Raw genomic sequence first — 24,544 nt, 5'->3', positions numbered from 1 at the left:
TTTCTTACTTTTACTTAAGTAAAATAATAATGTGGTACTTTGACTTTTACTTGAGTAAATTTTTGTCTGTGTATTTGTACTTTTACTTAAGTACATTGTATGAGTACTTTCTCCACCACTGCTGAATTCAGTCATTTTTAATAGATGGGTGCAACCAAGTCTGCTTTTGAGTAATAGTCACGGGATGGTTTTAGTCCTATTGAGTGTAAAAAAAAACATGGTTAATAAAAGACAAATACTTTGTGTTGTTCCTAACATTTTCCATTTTAATAATATTTTGATTTATCAGTGACAACCATGCCATAAAAATAATAAAGTGACAACTTCTCTGTGCATTTGGGGGCCAGTAGAAGGAAAGTAGGTCTTCAAAACTTTTCAGAGACCCAAGGAAGTGTGACATGTATTTGTGTGAAGCCTTCTTTCCAGCGACACTCCTAAATAAAATCCATGCATTCAAACTCCAGAGTACTCATGGGGGAGCTTTAATCTCAGTTTCAATTAAACTGCTCTTTGAAGGCCTCACAGGTTTGTTGGAGAACATCATAAACAATTTATTGAACAACAACGAACGCAGCGGGCAGGTCAGAGATGAAATTATGGAGAACTTCAAAGACAACAAAACAACTGCAAATTTACCAAAACATGACCAGGCTTGGAAAGGCTTTAAATGGGACATAGCATGCTTTTCAGTTTTTCTTTTTCACATTGAAATCATTCAGTTGTGGTCTATATAAAGTGGAGCAGCAGCGGTTTGGTCTAAATTCCTCGTTAATTTATCCCCACACTCCCCCTTATTACCCCTGTTCTGAGGTGCATCTGAGAGCAACTCGTTTTGGTGCTGTCTCTTTAAATCTAAAGGAGGTGCTTCATACCCCCTCATCCAGGATGTAAAGCGTTCTACTCCACCCAGTTCGGCCATTTTTGTAGTATGCAGGGGTATGGCGTAATGAACAACTGATGACTTATCCACTTGTAGCTTCGGCATCCTTTTAGCTTGGTCTTCAAAATCACTCAGAAAATTAAAAATGGCACATCTGTGAGACTGGTAAGCTGGAAGACAACGACCTTGTTTAGCGGCTCTGCAGCAAATATCGTCACGCAATCATTCAAAAGACGTAACAGAAAAGAGAGAAAACTGAACATCTTGAAAAGGATGACCCAAAGAATACAAAGATCTCTATGCAGAACCTGGACTGCTGCGTTATCCCAGTATGATTTGTAGAGAACTAAGCACAGTAATCTGAGGTCTATAAGTTAAATAAGCTGCAGTAAATGGTTGCTTGTCTGTTTTAGTTCTATGACTGTGCCCAGATGAAGTTCTCACTATTCCAGCTCCAGGTTGTGGAACACCTATCAGCTGAGCTCTGACTAAAAAGAGATTTACTTGTGGTGGTGGTGGTGTGACTAACTGCCTTAGAAAACAGTTTTCATCCTTCCAGCCGTAAACTCGGCTCTTGCTCTCGTCTTTCTTTGCTTTCTCACTCTGGGACTGCAGGCGGCTCAGCCTGTTTAGCGATCGTAAACGTCCTCCTTCGCCAGCATAACTTTGGAAACTCAGGGGGGGGGAAAAAAAAGGGAAACAATTTTTTTTCATCTCGCGATAACAGCCCGCTGAAGCCGCCGCCATATTCTGTGACAGTATTTTGATTCGTATCTGCTGGAAGTGAGGAAAAAGAGAAAAGCGAAGGGCTGCAGAGGGGAGGGGGGGCGAAGACGAGGAGCTGTCAAAAAGTTCTCCCGGAGTCTCTGTCACACAGCGGAGGGCTGTGGCTCGGTGGGCCTCCGCTTCTTGCCGTTTCGAGGACACGGGCCCGGGGCCTCGGTGCTGTTAGCTCGTCTCCCAGTCAGCGCCCGGACCCCTCGCGGCTTCTCCTCTCCCAGCCTCCGGAGGTCCGGTCGGCGGTCTCGGGTTGTTGAAGACGGCCCGGCCGGGGAGCGGCGGCGGAGACTGGAAGGTAGGGCTCCGTTTACTGAACGAGACTTTTTTTTTTTTTTCCATTTACCGTGAGAGGAGCGCTTAGCGGAGCGGAGACACGAACCGAGCGTCTTCCACGGCCAAGCGCCGCTACGTACCGTACGAGCCCCGCAGCCGGAGAAGAAAAGTCTGATGTGTGGAAAAAGTTTTTGTCTCCAAGCGGGCAGCTAGCGAAGTCGGCTAACTTTGAGGCTTTACAGACACTCGCCTCCCTGGCCGAGTAAAGAAGACATTAAAGGCGCCTTAAACGTCTTCGCAAAGTTAAACTTGAGTGTTAATGGCTTAATGCGGTAATTATTAGCCGCCTGCTTGGAGTATTACACTGCCAGGCGCTACATGTTTTGTAGCTCATGTTAGCCCAGGCTACGTTTTCCATTGAGCTCCCTGCTGAAAGCTCGCAAAAAAAAAAAAAAAAAACAGTCTAGATGGAAAGGTTCAATCATAAAGCTATACAGTCACTGAGCTCCCTGGCCCGGCTTGCTTTATTACAACTCCAGGAGTAGTTTTTGTTTTTCCCTGAAAGGCGGTTAGAAGTGGTTCTGATGGACGGTCAAAGATGGTGTTATTTGGACAGTTTAGATGGTTTTCTCTGTCTGCTGGTGGATACAGTCCAGCTCGGCCATCTACATCCACTCACCATGGTCTCCAGCAAATAAAATGAGCTGTTCGTTGTTTTAGGACGTGTTTTGACCTATTTAGATCTTTCTTTTTTTTTCTATGATGGACCAATAATACAACATACTATAACATAGTAATACAACTTTACTTTTATAATGTTATATGATAGAATCCTTTATGAAGGTTCTCACATAAATAAATTTTTTTTTTGGACTGTTAATTTGAATTGTTTGGTTCTGTGGCACAGACTCGGCTCTTTGGGGGAAAAGGTTCCAGTAGTTTATAGCTTGCTGCGTTCCTCCTGGAACACAGCTAGAATCATTCTGTCGGAAAAGGTGCAGCCATGTAGCTGTAGACCTGAGGCAAAGTCGAAGAATTAGTAAGAAGTCTTCTCTTCTGATTATTCTGCTTACATTGTGCAGTAAATGTGTTCTTCTGGCAGCATGATGCCGCCACCACTGTGCTTTATAGTACACCCAGTGTTCCTGACTCACCTGCACACACATGTTAGCCGTGCTGACGGAGGGAAATCTTTCTTGGAGCATAGAGACATTCTGTTACGGTGGACGGTGGCTCCAGTTCATCCAGTCCATGGCGGACCTGAGCTTTGGTGCTTCCTGGGTTGTTCCGGAGTAATTTCCCTTTTTTTTTTTGTTGTTGAGCGTGACGTTTTATGTCTTCTTCCAGGCTTGTCAAGGTCGTGATTTTTGCATCTGGTTGCAGTAGCTTAAACCAGTCTTGGAATGTGGAGTTCTTTAGAAATGGAAAAAGTCTTTATACGTAAGGATTGAATCTGCTCTCAGTTTAGACGCATCACAAATCTTCAAATCAAATCAGATGCGGCTCATTTGGAGAAAACCTTGAATTGGTTTCCCTTCAAGGTGGGGGGGGGGGGGGGCTTTTTGCTATTTCAAATATAGATTTTTGTAAAAAATAAAAAAGCAAAGGTACTGTCCTTTTTTTGATCCAGTGCCATTCTTTTATAAGGTCAGATTAATGTTTCCTTTTTGTTTTAGAGCTGTCCCAATAAACTATTTTCGGCTCCAAAAATCAAAACAAGCCAGTGCGTCAAAAACACTTTTTATTCCAATAGGTTTACAGGTCTTAGGATTGTCAAGTTAAAACATGGTCTAGATAAGCCTTCAGTAGGGCTGTGCAACATTAGAAAATTTTGCGATGGCAATAATGTTGGTAAATATTGCAGTAATAATATCTGATATGTTCCTCTCTTTCTCATCTGTGCTTTCACCACCCTTTTACCTTTAGGATTTGGGGCAACGTCATTGTGTCGGCGTGAGATTTTGCTGCTGGGACACAGGAATATACTGGCCAGCAATAATTGTGCTCCATCCAGTCCTCTGAGATAGGAATACTGCACACAGTGATATTGGGATGATATATAAATATCTGTGATGTACTGTGCAGCACTCACCTTCAGCATCACTTATGAGAAGGTTTAGATGAATATATGTATATATTTGAGCCTAAACGTGTCATTTTGACTCCCTGGGGTTTAGAGAAAATCCTCTAATAAATTTAAAATAAACCATACAATAGTTTGTTTTAATCATTTATGTTTAATTGTTCACTGTAAGATAAAGAAGGGTTTAAATGAACCAATGAGAGCCTTTAAATAATATTGCCACCAAGACTTATGCAGGAGGAGTTGGTCTTGACCTTTTGGATGGCTCTGATGTGAGCGCTCTGTGTTGTTAGAAATTGTTTGGCCTGAGTTAACCTGACAGGGGAATCTGGACTTGTTTCTCAGATATTCTTTATACGTGTGGAGCCACTGAAAGTGTCCGGGTGGATGGTGTGGCTGTACAGAATGAGCTGTTGTGATGGTTTCCTTGTGTAGTTCTTTTTGGACCGTCATTGTGGATGGGATTTAATTTACATAGAGCCAGTCCACTTTGGAGATTGCTGTTTTTTTTCCTCTCTCATTGTGTTCAGATTCCTGCCATCTTCTGGCTTTTAGAGTGCCACCCTTCAGCTGGTGGCCAAACTGTTTTAGCTCATGTTTTCTTTCTGAAGTTCACCTTCATGTTTGCGTGAATCCCAGAGACGAGGCCCAGTGACGCTCATGGCTGGAAAAGGGACTTTGACAGGAGACGGTCTGTGTTTAGTTGTTTTAAGGGCCAGTTAAGAAACTCTGTGAACTTTCTGACATAATGCTTTGGTTTTATCCTGTCCATGCCTTCAGACGTGATGCATCCGAACCACACTCTGAAGGGATGGGTATGGGTAAATCTCTTTCCATCTCTGCAGAGGGGGACCGACCCTTTATTTTTACAACTTGGACTAGATTGCGGACTCCTCCTGAGCTCGGAGTCACTTCTCTGCCGGACTCCAAGCGCCTCCAACCCAAAGCTGCTGCAGCAGCTAAACTGTGCGAGTAGATGTCATTCATTAGCAGCTTGTGCCTGTCTTGACTTGCAGTCAACACTGCACTTCCTGACCAGAAAGCTGCCATGGCCAACTGTTTATAGGTGCAGATCCCTAACTCAAACCATGTGTGCCTGGAGCTGGGCTAACATGTTGCCAGGAGACCTGGCTGATTTGCCACTCTGCAGGGACTCAGTAGTAGCTGTTACAAGTGCTAAATCAGGAGTTTTGTGCAGGAGGAGAGGCTGTTAATTGCTTTATTGGGACGTCAGGAGCTATCTGCTCAAAGGCTGAATGAACGGTGACAGTATGTGCCCAGCACTTAAATAACAGTTTCTTTCCTAAGTTCAATCTGCTTGCTTATGTACAGTAAACTAGTGCTGAATTAAGGCGTGTTGTTTTTATGTAGTTAGCTTTTACATTTTCTTTCGCACCAGTGGCCTTTATTTGACAGTTAACTGACAGGATGTTTGGGGGGGGCGGGGGGGAGGAACCTGGGGCGGCTGCACCGAGGACTCAGGCCTCCGTACGTGGGTTGCTCGTTCTACAAATGCCCCACCACCTCGCCCTAGACTCGTTCTTGAGTGCAACCCAAGTTTTAGGCTTGTTGTTGTGCCAGCACTCAGGAAAACAGGTGTGATCAGAAAGAAGCTCCACTTATCGTTTCTACAATGTGCTATCCATAAAAACCTTAAATCCTAGCTGGGGTTCCTTCTTTACTGCCCTCTGTCAAACAAAGGGAAGGATGATAACGCATTATGAGTGTGCCTGGTGTGGGTACAACCTTGGAGTGAATAAAGAACTTGCTCTGATCCACAGTGTTGGTTTCACCCTGGAAAAGGCGTTCTCTGTTGCCGTGTCTTTCCAGTTTCTCTTTAAGGCTGCAGATCCCAGGTGAGTGTGCTTCCAGCTAAGGCCCGACCCAGGACCTCTCAGACTGCTCAGTCTTCCTTTACCCATTATTGTCCTCCAAGTTAATGAAGCGTCTCTTGTGCTAGACGTGGAAAGCTAACTTCTAGTCAGGTAGAAGGGAAGGATCCATCACATGCCCGTTACAGCAGATTCAGGAAGAGGGCTTGGTGTTTGTAACCCTCCCCCTTCTCCACTGTGTGCTTGTCAGGAAGAGCGGCTCCTATTGGCGCCTCCCTCCCCCTGTCGGCTGCTTCACTTTAAAAGGAATGCTGCTGGGGCTTCTGGTTGGTCCTGGGCTTAAATGTATTGGCTTGTACAGACACTGGAGAGTATATTAATGTGTGGGGACTCTCCAGGACAACGACAAATCGTTAAGAGCTTGTTTTCATGGTGCATTACCATAACCTTACTGGCCCCCTTAATTTAGCTTCATTCTTTGATGCAAAGGTTCTTTCTATAAGATGTTGATGCTTCCCACTCTGGCTGCAGGTTTGTGAGCCGCTAATTGAGGAATCTTCCAGGTCCACTGTATCCCAACTGGGCACCATTGGATTGAGCGCTGTTGCCTGTAGATACCTCGGCAGCTAAAGGAAGTCCCCGTTCAAGAGACTAGTTCAAGATGATTGGAGCTGCATGGCGTGGTGCGTTAGCCTCCTTAGACAGGGGTTTAATCCTGGCAGTAGGTGTCGCGGCGGCCCGCCAAGCTTACAGTACGCAGTTCAGAGGATCGGTTCACTAGGTGTCACAAGGGGACAGACGTGGTTAGCAACAATACTTTGTCTGTTTCATTTAAAGATGCCAGTCGTTACAAGGGGCCCAAATTGTAGCAGAAGCCCCATTATAAACCCACTGTGACCTTTCTTTCATTCTCCTCCAGCATCAACAGGGCGTCTCTGCCCTCCCCACTGCTGCTGACGGCCTATTTTCTCTTTTAGTCCCTTCTCTTCCCCATTGTGATGCTTGCTTTAAGTTGCAGCAAGTCGTCTTCACCACTGCTAAACCTCCAAATGCATTTAGTTGCTAACGTGTGATTGGCCGATTTGGCCCTTGTGTTAAAAATCAGTTGAACAGGTGTGCCTAATAAATTGGCCGGTGTATTTCCTAATTGCTACGGCCGTTTCACACGGAGTGGAGCGTTTACATTTATGGCCCCGTCTTTGCTGGGTGTGATATATCGCTGTGTGTCAGCCCGGCCTACAGCTTTCCCAACGCTTTATCACCTCGACCTCCTTTCTTTTAGGTGACTGCTTCTGTAGTAAAGTGAGTCAACTCTGGCTGGTGATGTGATGTTTATCATGTCATTTTTCAGCGCGTGACACGTGAAATATTTGTGCAAGTCAAAACATTCACTATAATATAGGACTTGGAGTATAATTCTGATTCAAACTAGCTTGGGTACTAAAAAAATAAGTACGAGTGCCCTGATTGGTGCTTGAGTTGCCCATGTGATGCTCTGTTATTGAATATTCTACAGATGACCGCCTCCTCCTGTGTTGTCCTTTGTCATGGATGGGAGTCAGGCGCCACTCTTTTCATTGCTGTTTCTCATGCACGTTTAAAACGGGAATCCAAAAAGGTCAATTAAAAAAGCTCCAAAACATCCACTAACGTTCTAATGAAACAACGTTGATAGTGGTTATAAAGTAGGTCTGACACACAGGCTCCTTGGCCAGTATGAGTTTCTCACAGTATGATCCCCTTCAGTAAAAATATCACTGTTTCACTGTATTTATAAAGACTTATTAAAGAAAAGTCCAGAATAAGATCCAATAGCTGGTGTTTAACACAGAAAAGCAAGAATTATTTTTGCTGCAACAATGATTGAACAGATTATTAAAGTTGTAACGATGCTACCTGTAACACCTTTCCTTCTAAAACATAAGATTAAGCAAAAAGTGTGTTAGTTTGTAGGTGCATGTGTTAATTGTCCATCCTGGTCATTATAGAGTAACACTTATATAAGCTGCTTAATTAGACAATAATGCAATGTGCTAATTTTTCATGCTGCTCTTTAAGAAGACCTGTGAAATGTTGTCTCTGCAGCAGTCTGAAGCTATACATGATGAGTTCGCTGGGCAACATGGACCAAACGTCCCATCCGTAATCCAGACGTTTGTTTAGCACACAGCAGGAGAAGCCAAGGTTTACTTGTCCGCAGGACCGGCTTCTTAAATGTTAAAGAAAGTTCAGATAAGGGAATGATGATGCATGGAGATTAGGTAATGGCTGATTAAAAAGCTAAGTGTTTGATGAATGTGTAAGATTAAGTGGAGTGTTATAAAGGACAGCAGTCCTGTTGCTGTTCTACTGGAGCTGAGAGTCCCTGATCTAAGAAAACAGGAGCTTTCCACTCCTGCAGTCGTCTGTTTCCATCTCCATCTGATCTGGAAAATCTAGATAAGTGCCTCTCTTAGTTTCCATTTAAGCTGCCTACCACAATACACTTTCTCCATGGACCTTAATGTTTTTGACTGTTTGCCATTTATGGAATTTTACAACTTTTGCATATATTTCAGTCTTGTGGCTCTTAAATCTGTTGGTTTCATAAGTCAGTGTTTTCCAGCTTCAAAATATATAACGTGTATATAAAAAAAAATCACAATTTCTGTCTCACCTATAATTTTAATTTGATCAAACTCTTATGTCTCTGTGTATCTTCTGGGATCACCGTAAGTGCATATTTCATTACGACAGCCATCCCTGTGTATATAATCCTCTCTGCATGCTTTATTACTATGTTATTACATGTTAGTCTGACACACTGTAAAATCTGTCCTTATAAAAACATCTTATCAGCTCTCAAAACACGTTTTATATATTTTAGGTCCTCCTATTGAAAAGGGAAACACTCAGATCACAACCAAACAGCAAAGCAATATTCAGCTTAAACATTTCCATGTTCATGTGAAAGATTGATGGGTGACCGTTTCTGTTGGCACGTAGCACAGAAATCCTTGCTGTGGCCTTCAGATGCCGTGATGAAGGTGGCCTCTTCAGGAGATCAGCAGGAATTGGTCGTTACCAAATCTGTGACGGTCCGTCAGCGGTGCAGAGCTAAAACACTGATGCAGAGTTAGACCGTTGTCACTGAGGTCTGTGGCCTGTTGGTGTCACGTGGTTGTCAATGCTGATGAATTGATCAAAGGCTCTGTGGTCAAAATGAAGCACTTGTGTGCTTCCTTCGTTCTGAGTCAGCTGCTGCAGCAGAGGTGTTCCTGCTTGGTAAGACGCTGCTTAACTGATCTCCCTGTTCCTTAGTCGTCCCGTTCTCCTTGGGGAACCCGATTTCTCTTTCTTTGACAAAGACGGGGCTTTTCTCCCTGTTCCCTGTGTCTCTGGCTGTTGCACCACTCTGGTGGATGGGGGGGGGGGGGGGGGGCAGGTGTGGACTGAGCTATCCGGCACACGGTGAGCTTAGATCTGTTTTTGAAGCAGATTTAGGTCTCCCAACCACTTCATTCAGTCAGAGAAGTTTATTAATATTTATTATATCAATTATTTAGAAATTGCAAATAAAAAAACATAGAATAATGTTTGGGAACCAGGCTTTACACAAAGTTGAGGGAAATGCATTAAAATAACCAAAAGCTTTAAGCTTGGATAAGCATAAAAAGGTGCACATGATAAAATGCTGATTTAATGCTTCAGTTCCTCCTCAGTGGTCAGACAAACACTTCAGCTGTCAGATTCATTGATCAGAAGCTGCAGAACCCAAATACTTTTTCAGCCCTAATTTAAAGGAGTCAACATTTCTGAAAAACTGATTTACCCAATTATCAGATGTTTGGCTAACTCACCAACTGTTGCTGAACAGATTCTTTACATTTATTAGCTGGAAGTCTCGTTTTAGAGATGCAGAGATCAGCGGGGGCCTGGTGTTGCCCAGCTGTCATCTGGCATGGCCCCAACTGGCTGGAAAACTGAGAAACTCTCTTTTTCCAATCAGTGAACACCTGAAAAGCTCTACCAGCGTGTGTGACAAAACTGGTGTGGAAATTGTTATTGGTGGAAGAAGATTCAGAGGTGGTCGTTTCAGTGCCACAGTCTGATCGTGAAGTCAGAGGAAGGTCAAAAGCTGCAAGAAGCTTTCTAAAAGCAGACTTTTAGTTGACGTAAATATTTCAGCTCTTTGTTCAGGCGGCTCCAACAGAAACCTGCACCTTAGGAGGCGCCTTTCTTTCTGCTCCTTCGCCATTGCATCCATGTGCAGTTTTGGTTGTTTCCTACCGCCGTTTATCATGAGACATGCAGGATTTGGGAGGTTTTTTGTTGTTGTAAAATTCAGATTTAAAGGTGTGCATTCTTAAGGTAATACATACAGAGACTTAGTAAAGCTAACCACACTAATGCTCATTGAGATACTAAAGATAGTTTGAAACGGTAACTGTAAACATTTTGTCCTTGTTTTAAATTACGAGTACAACTCCAGTTTTACAGGAGCCCTTCTCCCACACGCAGTGGGACATCCCCTCTGTTCAGAATATGAGTTATTAATGAGCACTCATGGCAGCAAGGCTAAAATCAAATATTTTACAGGGTGTTAAAACGCTACTAAAACAGAATTATCCTATTGGTGAATCCTGAGCTTGTCAGTAAAATATTTGAGGAAAAAAACAGAAAAATATGACTGGAACCAAAGCTAACTTCTTTTCTATTAGTTTTAGACAAAAGTAGACTTGGTGGTGGATTGTGCTGTTAGACTCACCGTTAGCGTAGCTTGTGATCATGATGTTAACACTGTGAAATAATCGGTGTGGAGCTTTTTTTCCCTGTTTAGGGTGTTTTCAGGTGGCCACTGCAGAGCCCCAGCTATGAAGCAAGAAGCAGGAGAGTAGCAGAGGCATCAATTAAAGCAACGTAGTGGGGCTCCTAGGCTGGCTCACTTTGGCTGTACCAGTTCAGCTAATTGGAAACAGAGCTGCTGGTGTGTAAAATGGGCACATTTGGAAAGACAGCATTGGAGCTCTTTAGCATTGTTACAAGCTTTCATTTCCACCCCTGCTACTTTTTTATGATTTTAAAAAAATAAATAAAAATGCAAGTGGCCGACCAGCAGGATTGCATTGCCCTCAAAAGAACGTGTGGTGTTGAGTGCAGGCTTCTGAAAACGTGTGTTTCCTTTCACTTAAAATCATCTCCATATCTGTAATATCAGAGTGGTTCTCCCGGCAGAGCCTTTTCACGCCGGTGTTCGTCACCAACAAGCCATCTATCTTTTGCTCGTAACAGTTGCGCCGCTGGTTTACGCGCTTTCATTCAGAAATCTTCCTGTCCTTCCTGTTGCACCTAACCGGCGGCGCTGTTACAGCATCAGCTCCTGCATGAATACAGGCTGTGTGGCAGCGTACAGGAAGATGGGTCAATGGTTATCTTTGGCCTCTGCGCTCCTGGTGCAGACACAAGCCGGTGCAGCAGGACATACATGTGTGCCACACAGACACTTCCTCTCAGGCTGCAGCGCTCTCACAGACTGCTCTTTGGTGCATTCTCACATCCACTCTTATGGTTCAAGGAGACGGAGGCTGCTTGCATACCGCTAAAACAAAGTGTGCGTGCTCTAAACTTAGTTTTCTTCTAAAAAGCTGACAAAAGTTCATTTCATAATAAGGAAATGAGTAACCCCAACAAGACGTTACTGTCGCAGTACTTTAACCAGATAATAGAAATGCTAAGAAAGCCCGATGCATTTCACTATTTGAAAGTGTTCTGTGTTAATCATTTGAAGAATGTCTTGTATGAATGCTCTCCTCTGAAGAAGTCCCCCATTAAACGTTGGTCTTTGTTTGGAGTGCAAAGCTCACTGTGCTCTTCTTTCTATAGCAACACTCCAGAGCAACGATGCACTCCACGCTATCACTTGCTTCTGTCACTGCCTTCATGCTTGTTGCCCAACAAATGGCAGAGGAAAACAAGGCTTTCCATAAATCACTCGTAGAAGACATGCTGCATCTCCCTACAGAAGCCTCCCCACAGAGTGACGTCTGTTTCGTCTCTTGTTGGCCACAGGCTGAGCGCCGCAGCTCCAGCCCGCTCTGTTTTCCAGGTGTTGTCCTCGCTCACATCTGACTGCATGCAGACAGTTTGACGTAGCGCTGCCGCCAAGCAAGCGGAGATGCATTGGGCCTGCAGCAAGTCTGTGTGCTCACAGGGACTGGATTTTATTTTGCCAACAGAGTCACTACGTGGGGAATAAATCTGCAGCTCGCCCAGCAGGAGTGGGGGGAGGACTTTAAACAGCAGTTGCATGGATTTACAGCTCCAACAGGCTGTCTGATCCATGGTAACGCTATATTAGTACAGACAGAAGCTGTTTAACTAGAGATCCACCAATCAATTTCAGAACTAGTTTTTCTCTTAGGCTTTGACCAGACTACGCAGACTTCAGCAGAGTCTGGTTTCTAAAGAGAACTTTTCCTCTGGCCTTGTGGCCATTATTCATTATTCATACCAGGAGCAGAGGGGATACTGTTTTTAGCCATTTCATTAGGTTTTAGCACCATTAGCATCCCTAATACAGCAGTCTCTGTAACGCCCGGTGAGCCGGCAGGCTTATAATGCGGTGGGGGAAACCCAGCTGACTTTCAGCCGTCACCTCTCCAGATTGACCAAGCTGAACGTCATCTCCTCAGGTTACCAGTTGATCTTTTATCTTTATTGTGTGTGAAATAATATTGATTTAAATTCAAAAGTCAACATTGCCTAGCTCTACTAGAGCAGTCTGCCTAATGCCTCGCTGGTGCACTGGCCTGGAACTGAAACTAGTCTACTACTATGGTTAACCTCATGAGCTAACCGGGTTCAGTAATGTCCTTTAGCAGTGCAGCAGCATCAGGAGGCGGCCACTGTGGATTAGGATTGGTGGCCTTGCTACTTATTTTACTAAATGGACAGAATGAACATTTTCACTGTAAACAGATTGATTTAACATCCTAGATGGATGATTTCTGAACGCTGCAGGATGATGCCGTCTCTTTTCTTTGCGTTGTTTTCACCCGTTCTTCTTTCTCCTGCTTTTCCCCGATGAAGCATAGAAAACATCTCTTGTTGTGTGGAAGTGGTGTGTAAGTGTTGCTCGGCCCATATCTCCTGAATTCTGCTGACTACTTTTAATCTCAGTTTTTTTTTTTTTTTTTTGTTGTTGCGCTCGCTATGGGAAAGGGCTTTGCTCTGGTATCCTATCAGCAACTGTGTTGGTCTCCGGCTCACTTGCTGTCTCACATTGAAAACATATTGTCAGGGTGTGGTGGACAACCAATTCCACACAACTCAAAATCTTGTCTGTTGTGGTTAAGTGTTGCTTTGTCAAGGGAAGTACCCATACAAGTTGTGATAACATTCACTTCTCCCTCAAATTAGTCCCAATATTTCTTTTCATCCTTCGTTTTTGGAGCGGGTCTACCCAGTCTTTATTCAGTGTACCCATCTGAAGCAGATAGGAGTAGAGAACTGTCTTATCTATATAAGGCTTAAAGGAAAGACTCGCTCTCCCACTGTTGGTAAAACATTTGCAATCTTTAGTACTAAAGTTGTCACATACAGAAAGATGAGATTCTTTTGAAGTGAATCTCCTTGTTTCCATCCCTATTTGAATGATGCATGTCTGTAGATGTGATAGCAGCAGGCCAGGCTTTACAGATTAAAACATGCTGCAGTTTGACTTAATGAAAGAAAAGCCCTACAGTCTGCAAATAAACCTTGTAAGAATTCCCAAAAAGTGGACTGGTAAATAAGTTCACCATAAACCAGAATGCAGGTGGCTTAAAATCTTTCCCTTCAGTTTTTTTATCTAGAGCCAGGTTTTGCTCTAAGTAACTATAGATTTCACTGTTTCCCCTACAAACTCTGTCTTGGGGGGATATGTAGTAAATTATTATATATGCGTGTTCACGGTTAAAGTTATTAAAATAACCCTTAGCAGGATAATAATAAAAAAACAGGTAACTTTAAAGATTGTTTTATATGCTACATATTTCAACGGTAACAAATTGTGTTAATTAAAGAAGAAAGGAATTTTGTGTCTTGAAGTTCTTTGTTTTATTTTCAAGACCATCCTTAAGGCAGTTTTCTAAAATGAATAATTGCTGAATTACCCACTATTTACTGGTTTTGTACCGATTAAGACAAACGCCATTGCCATAAACTTTATTTTTCTGGTCTTCATTAGAAAGAATATGTCTTGAAAATCATTCCACAGTATTTAAAGTGATATCATGTATTTTTCTTCTTCATTAAGTTTGAAATTTCACATGTAAGATGCATTTAATAAGTAGGAGGGGGGGGTGGGGGTTAGGCGTATCTGAACTTCTCAGTGTTTAACTAGATTTCAAGCTTCAGGGTTTGGTTTTGTGTTTCAGAGCAAGTTTGTAAAGACAGAAAGTAGTGTGGATGTTTTTATAAAAAAAAAAAAAAAACAGCTTCTGTTTTAAAAATATCTTGTGGTCAAGGATAAGACGATAATCACGTTGGTAAATTTTCTTAAGAAATGTTGGGTGGATGCCCCGGCCTGTTCTACAGGCTAGTTTAGTTTCCTTTTATCTTATCACTGTCTGCAGTTTGTGAAATGCTCCTCATCACTCTGCAGTTAGCGGCTGTCATACCGGCCATGTTAGCTACCTAAAAACAATACGACGTCTTTGAATGGAGACCAGGACGCACGTGGACTACTGGACTTTTCTTAATTAGTTTTGTGCAGCCGTTGCCATGGGAGACGAGGGAAGTCTTTCTGTCAAGTCTTACAACAGCAACACTGTAACTTTGCATAGAGTGAGTTAATTATTGCCGGTCCTTGTGCAATGCTGCCCTTACCACAGTGGCAAAAGGCTGGGACGGCTTACTTTTGGTGGTGAGACCTTCCAAGTTGAGTAGCAGAGAATGTTTTTGACATGGCTGGATTAAGACTGAATGGCATTTGCTGAGTGGGGGAGTCACGTGACGTTGCTGCTATGTCTTTTGGTTGGCCTCAAAGTGGAGAATGATACTCCTAACAGCTGCAAGAAGCATTTCCGGTGGAGAGTTTTCTGCTCAGCCAGACAGATGGAGATCCAGCAACACACTGGAGCAAGGATGCATCCACCAGTAACTCTGTGTTCGCCACACCATACCTCTCCATGCACGAAGCTTTTGGAAGTGTGGCTTTGGCCCAGTAACAAACTGTAGGTCCCACTTTTATCAAAGCTCTCCTCTTTGTTTCATCCCAGCAGTATTCTTGTTTTGACCGTATTGACAATTGCATCATAGTCAGAAGTGAGCCCCTATTTCAGGGGTGGTCAGAGAGGCTTTAAAGGGCGTGATGAGTGATGCATACTTGCAGTGTTGTAAGCGGCCTCGTTGTATTGAACTGCCTCCTAGCGAGGGTTGAGAAACGATACCGCCAGCGCCTTTGTAGCTGCAGCCTGCACCATCAGCACCTGAATGTGTAAATAAGGACTGAGTGACAAACGCTTTGTGTTTCCTTGTTGGCAAATGAGACTGTGAACCACGCAGAGATTATTTCATTAATAGTGGCCAGAGAAACTGAGTTTCACTTAGATATAACCGCATAAACTGTTCACTGTGTGTTAATTTCTTGAATTAGGAGGTGTTGGTGTGACGGTGGGAGATGATTACACTGTTTTACATTGTTGTGCCTCACAACAGAGCTTAGTGTTGGTGTCTGAACATATAAAAGACTTCCTCCTGAATACTGGGCAGTGGAATGGCATTGACAGGAAAGTTAGTTCTGGTGTTTGTGACCTCTTGTACCAACTTCATCTCAAGGACACTGCATAGTTAAGTCAGCAAACAGCATGGCAGGTATTAGTCAGAGCGCAGACAGATCTCATGATAATTAGATGCTGTCAAGTTATTAAATCATCTGAAAAGTCGGCAGTATACTTTTACCTCTGAAAACAAAGGCTGACGCAGACGTAGGTGTAAGAAAGCTTCAACGCTGGTAGTTTCTGGTCTTCATTTATTCTTTAGACCAGTGTTTCTCAACATTTTTTGAGCCAGGGCCCACTTTTTATGTTGAGTCGAGTCACTATTGATCCAAGTTCGTTGTAGGAACATGCCGTGACGTGTGATGTATGACATGAAGCAGTAACATTCCATTGCACTAATAACTCTTTCGCTGTAGTTACCCTTGGTTTTACTCGGTAAAACTACCGCCTTTTCCAAGTCTAAGACGTCTCCTAACCATGGTTTTTAAACATTGTTGATATGGAACACGCGACAGCGACTCGAGGTACGCTGATAGGCCGCATATGAAGGATGTTAAAGCCGCAAGCGGCGTCGATCGGTCCTCGCAGCCAAGCGCGCTCCGGCCTATTGGCCACCGCCGCGGCTCCGGCCGGCCGGCGGGCGGGGTTCGCGCACCACCGGCCGCCCGCCACCGCAGATGCTGTCACGCATTTTCCTTGCCCGTCCACCGGGCGATTCCCACAAACGCGTTCAGCAGCATTCCCCCATTACTCACAACAAATCTGGTGCAGATCGGTCGATGCAGCGAGGAGATACAGCCGTTGGATAATGATAATGCATTTGGCCACCGGGCCGGACTAAATTGTTCGGCGGGTCGGACAATTTATATCCGATTCCTGGACGGTGACTACAAACAGAAAAAAACTGCAAATGACGGCATGAACGCCGAGCAGGAGAAAAACAACGACTTACCTTCCTATCAACTCGGCCAGTTTTCCAGTCTTTCTAAGCCCTCGACACTCAATCCATCATTTGAGCTGAACGTTGGTATGTTGTTCCACAGTTCTACCAGTAAAATGGGCGCCTGGACATCCTCTTGTGAAAGTTTAACAGCTGAAAAGTCGGTCCTATCGTTGTATCTGTTGCATGTGTAATGGCTGGTTGCTACGTGCGCTCTCACACTGTTTGCCCTACCTTAGCGGCAAGGGGCGTTGCTCATGAGGTGGTGACGTCACGTGCGCGGCACGACATTTAGATATTAAAATCATACACCAAATAATATTCTAATGACATATTAAAATTATAGCCTAATGAATGAGAGTCTTTTTCTCAATTTCCGAGTCAGAATGATCTGAATGTAGGAGTCCGAGTCCAAGTTCGAGTCATTAGTGCTCAAGTCCAAGTCAAGTCACGAGTCTCTAAATTTAGCTAATGACTCGGACTCGTGTTTGAGTCTCGGACTCGAGTCCTACAACACTGGGAGCAGCTTAACCAAGGGCTTTCAGTGCGCCAGAGTCACCCTGTCAGTCTTGTTAGATAAGATCCATCTCTTTTCCATGCTCAACAGGATCCACACATTCCTCTGTCAAAGTTATAACATTACCACAATGCAGATACAAACGTTGAATAGTGTCCTATTCAGTCTGACCACTTGTTACACCAGCTACTCGCGTTGTAAACAATTTCTGATTTCAGCAGCTATGTTTTTTAAAAGCTGCTGTTTATACAGGCTAATGCTAATTACAGCTGTGTGCTATCAGGAAGACATACAATAAACGAATCCCTGTGACAATTAGGGCTGCAAAATGTTCTGCAACTTTATTAATCTTGCATTATGACTGTTGGCAATATAGCCATTGTTAAGAACTACTGGAACCTAGATTTTAGTTAATTATTTGAGTATCATACATTCAGACTCTCTCTGCCAGTAATGATATGATGGATTTTAGTGAGCAGAAAGACAGTATCACTGTTTAGCTAAGCATTTGATTATTTATCATTAGGGCGCTTGTCATGGTGACATTGACAAACATTATCTCATGTAATCATGATACCATAGTGACGATGGCAAATTCCTCATGGCTTTACGTGGTAATTTCCTTTTAAAACATTTTCTTCTGCATAACAAATCCCTATAGTTACACAAAATGATGTAACTCCAACGTTGTTGCATCGTGAGCGCAGAGTGAATGTACCGTGTGTCGAGCTAAAAACAGCTAGCATGTTAGCTATTTATACTGGGAAATGTACTCACCGTTTCATGTCGCTCTCAAACATCCAAGTATTTAAACTAAATACCCGATGCTTAGCCTGGCGGGGGATGAGTAAATCCCCCGCCAGGCTTCTAATACGCCGGGGGAAACCCTGTAATATGTTGAGACTAGCGAGTCATTTCCCGCCTCCCCATGGGAAAATTTAAGTTTTCACAACTCTGGCTCCATTTCCTTCTCTGCCTTCACTCTTTCAGCCCACCTGTCTCCTTCTTCGTGTCCAATCTATGGGGGGGTTGGTTATCGATCTTTGGTTATATGAATCGCTCTTTAGGAATTAGTATAATAATTGATTCATAAAATGGATTTTTTAATACAGCCCTAGTCCTTCATCTGAAAGCAGGTGGCTGTTTTATTTTCGCAACATAAGCATTTTTGTAAACCACATGAATAGATCAGAAACAAATCCAAATATAATAAAATTAGCGCTGAGTAGAAGAAGTAGAAAATAGGAAAGAAAAGAGGCCTTCAAAATCTAACCATGTATAAAGTTACATGATCGAGACAGAAACAAAAGGAGACAGGATGGATAGTAAGGGAAAGATAGAGAGACAGAAGCTGTATTCTGAAATAGTAATGGAAAGATAAGTGGAAGGGAAATCTTTCCCCAAGACAAAATTCCTTCGGGAAACACTGCTGTCCATTTGTCTCTTGCTTGTCTTATATCTGTGTCTTTTTCTCTCTCTGATTGTATTTGTGTTTCACACTCTGTGTCTGTAGCCGTATTTCCATCCAATTTTCAGCGTACTTTAAGAATGTCGCAAAAAAGAAAATGCGAATCAGGCGCAAAGCGTAATGTCGTCACATGTTGACGTTATGCTGCAACAAACAGGAAGTAGAGGTTGCTAACTAGCACGGACCACATGAATAATGTAATGCAGCGAGGTTCTAATCAATGTGTTGCTATTTTTTTGATGGATGAGACTAAGAAAAGTGCGAGTGTCTTTATCGGTCCACACGTACCTGTTGTTGCTTCCAGCCATGTTTGCGAGCGTTATGGGAACATTCAGGAAGACGCCGGCAGCAGAAACAGCTGATCAGTCATGTGAGGTAAATGTTTGCTACATCAGAGCTTATTCAGCAAATGTTTCCTTCGCCTCTTTAGTGCTTTTACTGTTTTTCAAAAAAGTAAAAATCCCCTCAAGTGAGCGTAAAAACTTTTGTGAAATTTAGTGAGTTAATTAGAATTTTGTCTAATGTGATATTTCAAACTAGGGTTAGGGCATTCTAAAGGTTGAAGAAAGCACGGCTTGTGTGCGTCTGTCTGTGTGAGAGGGAGTGTGTTTCTCTAGCCGTCTCTCTTCTCTGCCATCTCACTCCCCACAGCACACTCTCTCTCTTTCACTCCCTCTCAATCTGACAGTAATATTAAATGGTATCAGCTGATGAATGCTCAACTAGTGCAGATAAGTTTTACCTCTTTTATTAAAATTTCAGTTGATTTCTCATTTAGGGGTATGTTCACATTGCCATGTGTTATTTGCATTGCAGGTGATGTTATTTGAGTAGTTGTCTTGCAATCAGAAGGTTGTGGGTTCGATTCCAGCTTCCCCTTGTCACATGTCGATGTGTCCCTGGGCAAGGCACTTAACCCCGAGTTGCCTACCGAACTGCGTATCTGTGTAGAAATGTGTGTGTGATTAGGTGAATGTGGCTCTAGTGTACAGTGCTTTGAGTGGACAGTAAGACTGGAAAAGTGCTATATAAGTTCAGTCCATTTGTCATTTCATCTATATTCTTATAAAATACTTTCCTAAGACTTCTAGAAATACGTTTGGAATAGTTATGTGTGTGACAAAGTCCCAGTTACACCTTCAACTAAGTGGGATAAATTTTAGTTGTGGGTGTGAGGTGGGCTGTCATCATACATGGGTCAGTGCTGTGAATCCACCGCTCCCTCCAATAGGCGGCTTCTCCGTTTTGTGTTGGTAGTAAAAAATATTATAGAGGTAGTAAATTCAACTCTGCAATTCCTGTATAAACCCTGAACTTGATCAAACCTAAGCCATGTTTGGTACATTTGTGTTGAGCCTCTCCCTAAGTGGGAGCTGTGCAGACACAGAATCTTGACCGCTCTGGGCTCACCTGAACAATTCTGGCTGAGGACCAAAACACTGAGCTCCTCCTGGGAGTTTAAAGCCTGTCCTGGAGACTTCAGAGGTTCTAGAGGAGTCCCCAGAACAGAGCCAGCCTTCCTTATTAGCTTGTTGAGCTTTGTTAAGTCACTGGCAGCTGATAATGGCAGTAAAGGTCACACTCTCCACAGCAGATTTATAGAAGCTCTGCAGCATCTTACTGCAAACAGTGAAGGACGGGCGGTTACGGCTAACCATAGCCTACTCAATTTATTATGAGCAATGGAGGAAGACGGTGAGGGTCAAAAGAAGCGCCAAGAAAGAGACCAAGAGTATTAAAGTTTTTGGGTGACTTTAAACGTAACAGTAAAGAAAACTGCGCAGAGCCAGCTGGCATCGACTGAGCTTCTTGCGCTGTGCATCTTAGCTCTCAGCGCCGCTGCTCAGTCTCTATCTTTGACAGTTTGTTTTGATTGGTCAGCATGGGGGCTAATCACGTGAGGATACAGGATCATAGCTTTATGTGAAAACGGAGAGAAGTGCAGTCTTGAGTTTGTGGCGTTTTTCTGTAGAATAACTATGAGGGACCCTCAAAAACAAAGCCTCTGGCTGCAATTTAATGATATTGGGGACAACAAAGCAGTGTCCTTCACTGCAGAATGAAAATTACTTCTACAAACCTGAAGAGAACCATCATTAAAGGAGAGTTTGGTTCTGACTGACTTTTTGGGATATGTGTTCATAACTACTTTATCCTGCAGCTTCCGTCTCCCACGTTCTCAGCAGGGATTTGTTGGCTTTAACCTTTACCTTGCTTGTGATTTATGAAGGGGGAATCTGCCCTAACTGTGATGGCGGCCAGGGGTTTGTTTAACATTTGTTTTCCTCTAATCACATTATCCCCATTATGTATGAAAACATCATCCAAACTAAATGTTATGGGAATGAGTGTTTTACTAAATGCCTTCAGAATGGAAAGCCACCCCTACTTGTAACAAATGTTTCCTGAAATTAGATTTGGAAACTGGAGTTTATAGATTATATGGTGCATGCTCAATGAGTCTCTGTCAGGGCTTGTCAGCTGGCAGTTAATGTTTCCACAATGTAAGGAAAAAACACAGCACAGGATCCTGCTGAAAGCGCCAGCGCTACGCACTTTTAACTTATTAATTTTTGACTTTATAAAATGCTCACTCCCTTTTTTCAGCTCAGATTTCTTGAAGGCAGCCAAACAGACGATTAGTGGTTTTGAAAAAAGCTTTTGATGTTGAGATTTTTCTATTTTAAGCTTAAGCTTTGCTCCTCGCATGTAACGCCTAGGGAAAATAAAATGCGAAGGAGGGTCCTTAGAGGAAGGTTTAGTGCAGAAGATGGAGAATTGTTTACAGTCTAACTAAACTGTTGCACCTTCAACTAAATTTGGTTCTTTAACCTGATTTTATTCACTTATCAAAACCTTTTATACAAATATTTTATAACACCTAGAGACAGTTTTTGAAAGTAAAGGGCCATTAAAAAACAACATAAATACGTTAATTAGATTGTGGTTTAGCAAATGCCTTTCTGCTTTGGGTTCATTGGAAACAAACATGCTTCTTAATGATTTTACCTCCTTACCACCACTTTACCAGTTTAATTTATTGTAGATGCTTCCTCGCACCGGCTGTTAGACTTTACAACCATCACTGCTCCCAACAACCTCAATCAGTGTTTACATCCCTGCTGTTGTTATAGTCTTTTTCATTCTTGTAAATAATCTGTTGCTTTTTTATGCATAAATATACATGAACAAATGTGTAAAAAAAAAAAATGTATTACCACCCTACTCAGTTGCACATGTGCTGAATCTGAGTATAGTGTTTTTAATAACTGTATAGTATTTTCTTATGTTGGTAATTTGTACAGTTATGTACTTTTGTGTTAGGACTTGGCCATATGGCTTAAAGATAAAATCTCTGATTTTATTATAGCAAATCCAATTAATCACATTTTTTTTCCTTCTTAAAAAAATCCTATTTAAAACTTGCTTTTATTTCAAGCATTTCATCTTGGAGTTGACCTGAATTCAAAGTGCAACTAAATACAAGCTGTGAAACATGCTTGTAAAACAAGATGGCGGCCTTCACATTGTAAACAATCAAAATAGAACAAAATGTTTTGCTGCTAGTGGTTTTACACAGTGAGTTAAGAATAGGCCTCACTTCAGTTGTGCAGCTTCAAACTAACTTAAAATAAACAAGTCAATTGTTTATTTTAAGTTAAAGTGCCTCATATTATGGTAAAAAACATTTCCTCACAACATTTTGACAATATATTTTCCTAAACATATATTCAGCACTGCATGCTTATTCTCTTAATAGAAGCCCAATGAGTGCATTGGCAAAATAAAATCCAGATTTTCCAAAAATTGAATCTTAAAAAACCTAAATTGGAATTAATCGATTAAATGGATTTATTTGCCAGCCCTACACTGTGTGGATCTGCGTGTTTCCATTTGCTGCTGGTACACCTGAATTTTCCCACTCTATAAACTATAAAGGATATTTCTGTTCTGTTTTATTTGCACTGTTCATGACAGCCACTAAATGCTTCAGTCGTCTACAAGGAAATCCATCCCTATAAACTTTTATACATATAAGTTATATCTTTCTTTGGATCTTTTGCAAAATTATTTTTTTTAGAATTATTTCCTACAAGGGTTGTCAAAATGTTTGATATTTTGATTTAAAGGTGACTTATAAGCCTGTAACAATAATTCAATTCAATTCAATTTTATTTATATAGCGCCAAATCATGAAACATGTCATCTCAAGGCACTTTACAAAATCAAGTTCAATCATATTATACAGATTGGGTCAGATTATACAGATTGGTCATAAATGTCCTATATAAGGAATCCTATCCTATATCAATAAAGCAATCACCTAATTAAAATGAATTGCATGATAAATTTAAATTAGCTCGATAATTTCGGTTTGCATGCTTGTTTGATTTCCTTGTGTCTCCTTCTCTTTCTTTCAAAGAGACTTGCTGACAGAAGGTTTCACTCCGGAGCATCATTCTCCACTCACCCTTCCCCTTCTAGTCCAGATATGAAAAAATGAAATAAAAATGGAATTGCTTTCACCCCGCCTCTTGCCCATTGAACTCCTGGAGATAGGCACCAGCACCCCCTATTACACCGTAAGGGACAAAGCTAGTAAGAAAATGGATGGATGGATGGAATTGCTTTCAAAAACAATGGAATTGTCATTGAAATCTAATTGAAAGAGTTACAGAGGAAAGAAAAAGATACAAGATTAAAACCTAAATTTCTTATATTTATATCTAGTTTTGTAATCCAGGGCGGAATCATCAGCAGCTCTGCGTTATACAACTGCAATGTGAGCAGGTCTCTTCGCTGCTCTCTTTGCTCTGACAGCATGCAGGGCTTTGAGAAGGAGGCAGCTCCCTGTGCCTGTGAGACAGCGCTGAGGGAATAGGGAGACCCCACACAGCTCTAGCAGCTGTCATGAGACAAGTAACAGTAGACAGATTGCTGCTTTCAAGTAAAGCTGCCAAATCGCCAAAAGACACAGAGGAAAGTCACTAGATTTGTTTCTAGTCGCTTGTTTGAATAAAAGTTGATAGAGTTGAGTAGAGTTGCTGAAAATCTCCTAAATTAAGCGACAGAGTCTCTAAGTTGGCAGCATTGACTGTCGTCTGTAGTTTTCCTTCACTACCAAGAGCAGCACAGCGCTGTAGCCACCAGTAGCTTCATTCATTAGCAGCTACGCAGCGAGACAGTCAGGAGCCGCAGGGGTTTGCTTCTCAATGTAAAGTAAATTTTAACATTTGATGATATGTAAATTCATTTTAAACTGATTAAGATAAGAATAAGTGCACAAATATGCAGTATGCTATATCACATGTTTTACATCGTTTTAACATATTTTTGAATTATTTCTAAACGTGTGGCGGTGCGTCTCCAGGACAACCTGGAGATGCTGCCCTTTAGTTTAGCTGGAAAGCTGACATTTTGAAAAAAGTTGCAAACATTTGACTCCCAATAGAAATTGCCTGGGAAAACATACCTGTGACAAACTGCAATTACACAGCTGTACAACAGCACAAAAGATGGCATTATCATTATATTAGTTAAGAATGGTCTACTTCTCTTATTCTGCTGAGAAAAAGCCAAATAAACATGGCCTACCTGGACAGATGCTGCAGTCGCTGACTCGCTGGTATTAGGTCTGGAAATTCAAGTGTTGGCTCCTTTCCACTGAGGAAATGTATAGAGCACATTTAGGTGTCTTTGGTCAGATTCCACAGTAAAGTCCTCTCTGTTGTCAGTGATGAATACAAGCTCATATTCATCTCTGACATTCTGAGAGATTGCTTTTGGAATAAGTAGAAGTACACAATTATTTTAGACTGTGTTGTTACATTTTAGATATTGATTTATTTATATTTTCTCAACATGAACACGTATAGTATACCAGAGCATGTCGTAATATTTTTGAGGAAATAAATATCAGTATAGAGTACAAAAGTGAAAACATGACAGTACTGTTTTAACATTGAAGTAAAGTGCATGTAAACCTAAATTATTCTCCTTTCCTCTTAGAAACTGGGACATTTCTCATAAT

The 24,544-nt window shown here is 42.1% G+C and overlaps 1 protein-coding gene across 4 annotated transcripts in view; it reads left to right on the top strand.

Annotated features, from left to right (window-relative positions):
* The first annotated feature begins 1,452 nt into the window (after positions 1-1,452).
* The window catches only part of tab2 (TGF-beta activated kinase 1 (MAP3K7) binding protein 2), a 52,642-nt gene continuing 29,550 nt past the window's right edge, over positions 1,453-24,544 (top strand). For 2 of the 4 annotated variants that reach the window (XM_021324395.2, XM_036147104.1), the window contains exon 1: positions 1,453-1,955. The gene's annotated coding sequence lies outside the window, so the exon portion shown is untranslated. The remainder of the gene's footprint in view (positions 1,956-24,544) is intronic. The other 2 variants (XM_021324393.2, XM_021324392.2) reach the window with 2 other exon arrangements.

The sequence above is a fragment of the Fundulus heteroclitus genome, chromosome 15 (genome assembly GCF_011125445.2).
Source record: "Fundulus heteroclitus isolate FHET01 chromosome 15, MU-UCD_Fhet_4.1, whole genome shotgun sequence".
NCBI lineage: Eukaryota > Metazoa > Chordata > Actinopteri > Cyprinodontiformes > Fundulidae > Fundulus > Fundulus heteroclitus.
The sequence above is the reverse complement of the archived record's forward strand: the minus strand, read 5'-3'. Positions and strand labels throughout refer to the sequence as shown.